The following is a 3347-nucleotide window of genomic DNA, read 5'->3' on the forward strand; positions in this document are numbered from 1 at the left end:
CTCCACTCTGATTTTATCTATCTGTCCTACTTCATATACATCGAAAGACAGTGCAAAACATTCAAATCATAAGCTAACGAGGGAAGAACTACTACTACTACTACTACTACTACTGCATTACCTTATTGCTAAAAATCCTCCTGCTTTGTCCTTTACAATGAAAACCAGACCAACCCCCATGGCACTACAGCCCCTAAGCAAGCAGGCTGAGTGGACCTCAAAGCAGCCATTAGAACGAGGTAAAATTCCTTTGCCTGGCCGGGAATTGAACCCGGGCCCCCCAGCTACGAGGCAGGCACGCTGCCCCTGCGCTACAGCGCCGGCCCCTTCACAACCACCTTCAGTAATTATTATTATTATTATTATTATTATTATTATTATTATTATTATTATTATTATTATTATTATTATTATTACAACCCTAGACACTTCCCGTGTGTGTGTGCGCGCGCGCGCCAGCGCGCGCGTTTTTTTGGGGTTAGGTTACGAGAAGTGGGGTTAAGTCGAGTTAGGTTACGTTTCGCCGCGGAGCGCGACAACCACCCGCGCCCGCTCCGCGACGGCGACCTCCGAGCACACCCCTGCACCATTGCCAACGCCCCCGCGCCACAAAGACCTCCAGGAAACTCGCTTTGCGGTTCGTATGGACGTTTCAAGCTCCGTTCTCTCGCCAACGGCCATACCATGTTGAATACACCGGTTCTCGTCCGATCACCGCAGTTAAGCAACATTGGGCGTGGTCAGTACTTGGATGGGTGACCGCTTGGGAACACCACGTGCCGTTGGCTCAATTCCCTTTTTACCAAGTTTCCCAGTCCCAGTACGACAACTTACTTTCAACTTTTGCCTCAGGCCAGCAGAAATTGCTTAAATCACGTTTTTTGTTACGTCTGAAACTAGCTAGACCTTTTGCTGCTCTTCGACCCCGTGTGGCTATACAGGAACGAAGCTTAGCGTAGTATTGCATTTCCTCCTAGGTGACCGGCCTAACCTGGCGGCGGCGACATCATTATTATTATTATTATTATTATTATTATTATTATTATTATTATTATTATTATTATTATTATTATTATTCGTGTCTCTCTCTCTCTCTCTCTCTCTCTCTCTCTCTCTCTGTGTGTGTGTGTGTGTGTGTGTGTGTGTGTGTGTGTGTGTGTGTCGACCTAGGGGACCCTTGCTGAGCCTAGCACCGCTTCCAATTACTCGTGCCAGGATTTTAACTTTCGTACCTCCTATCGTACGTCCCTATGTCTAAACTTGCTGTTCTTATTCTTTTAGGTTAGTGTAGCTTATCCTGCAGGCCTCTTATGGCACATAACATCATTCTACGTCCTATTTCTCCCAATATTAAGATTATTAAAGGGCGGAACGAGGCTTCCAAACTCCCCGCCCACCTTGAAAATCGCGAGGAAGGTGGTTTCCATGCAACGTCATCGACACTGTCGTGATTACAATGAAAGCCATGTCCTAGCAACCGACCGCGGCATTTAGCAGCCCCTCAAAGAGTCGAACAATTTCCTTTTATGTTCTTCCAGGTAAGTAGCTATTCAAATTACGACACGGTTCGGCAATAAGTTACAAGTTTGTAGTACGCTCGTGTCTCTCCCGGGCTTCCTTACGAACGGTAGGGCACCAGTGCAGTACAGTGGCCTACACACAGCCCGCTATCTTCGAAGTGCGTGTGTTGCGATGTAACGTAGTTTTGAAGCCTAGGAACTTGTAAAACTCTTTCATTTCTATCAAAGACGAGACGCCCTTCAAATAAGACTGAGAAGGTAACCTTTTGACGACAAGGGTTAGTTCAAAGAGTCGTGACGTTTTAGGTTAGGTGAAGGGAGGAAAGCACTCGTTTTTGTTGTTTGTACGTCAGCTGACCGATCTGGCAAGTGATAAATTGAGTAGAACGAATCGGAACTCCGGATAGTTACTGTTACCGTCCTAGAATTAAAATTAGACCATTCTGAGCCCTACTTGACAGGTTCGACACCGGCTCACTCGCGTGATATTTCGATGGTCTGTAGATATGGGCGCATAAAAAGAACTCCTGCGGGACAAACTTCCGGCACCTCGGCATCTACGAAAGGCGTAAGATAATAGTGAACATAACCTTACTAGTAGTACCACCACCACCATTACTGCTACTAATACGACTATTACTTAAGGCAGTGGACAATTTCGAACTCAAGCAATAATGTGTCCATTTGCTGACCACCTGATCACTGCCTCTTGCCTTACTACTACAGGCTAGCGTTCAAGGAAAGAAAGAAAGAAAGAAAGAAAGAAAGAAAGAAAGAAAGAAAGAAAGAAAGAAAGAAATAAGTTACCGTTCTTCCCAAGTCAGGTTAGGATTTCTGCATCAGACACGGCTAGGGCTGATCGTGGATCTACTAATACCTAACATGCTCAATTGTGCACCGTTATATCATCACCAGTCGTGAAGTCACAGCTGCATCTTCTAATTACAGGGTAGATGCTACATATTTTGGGCAATATATAACCCAGGTTTGGCTTGGATAACCTAAAAATATTCAGGTACTGGGTCTGGCCTGGTTATATCAAGTGTCACCCTAGATCAGCAGGGCTAAGAATCATCAGGTCTCTGTCATGAATTTAAATGGCTTAGTACCCCTCATTATGGTGTACCTCTCTTCATATTTGAGGGAAGAGGAGTAAAACTTAAAACTTTATTGCCTGTCTTAAACCAACTGCTTTCTTTGGGGTATTGTCTAGCACAAACTTCTAAGGCGACCACATCACCCAGCCCGATGCTCGAATACTGCTTGGGCAGGGGTGTAGGTGGTGGTTAGTGGTTGCAAGAAGGGTCCTGGAAGGGAGGGATAATAAGCCAGTACGCCACTTGCTCTTAAGTCTGTACCTTTCATTATACGGTTTCATTAACTATTTTTTACACCTGCCCTGTAGTATGGTACCATTTAGTAAGAGGTCTCTAGAGTTTGGCCTAGTACAACCTTCAATGAAAGTAGTTTTCAGGAGTGGTTAGGTACCCCTATACTTACTTTCTTTCTTTCTTTCTTTCTTTCTTTCTTTCTTTCTTTCTTAGATTACAAGGTGTCGGTAAAACAGCTGATCGTTGCTTATGTACAAAAAAATGTTCATACATGGGCTTTCATTCGCTGAGGTAAATGATAATGATAATAATAATAATAATAATAATAATAATAATAATAATAATAATAATAATAATGGCAAGAACACAAAGGGTCCTTTTCTCTGCAGCTGATTTTTAGCATGAAGGACAGAGGCTGTCATGATGATGATGATTACCGAGTGATACCGTTAAGCTAAAACCCAGTAGGGGATTAATATTAACAGCAGGGAACGTT

At 43.8% G+C, this 3347-nt stretch overlaps 1 non-coding gene across 1 annotated transcript; it reads left to right on the forward strand.

The window, feature by feature from the left end:
* Positions 1-669: 669 nt before the first annotated feature.
* On the forward strand, positions 670-788 carry LOC137500672 (5S ribosomal RNA). Its single transcript, XR_011018181.1, has one exon. It is a non-coding gene; the product is annotated as a 5S ribosomal RNA (ribosomal RNA).
* Positions 789-3347: the final 2559 nt, after the last annotated feature.

The sequence above is a fragment of the Anabrus simplex genome, chromosome 4, assembly GCF_040414725.1.
Source record: "Anabrus simplex isolate iqAnaSimp1 chromosome 4, ASM4041472v1, whole genome shotgun sequence".
Lineage (NCBI taxonomy): Eukaryota > Metazoa > Arthropoda > Insecta > Orthoptera > Tettigoniidae > Anabrus > Anabrus simplex.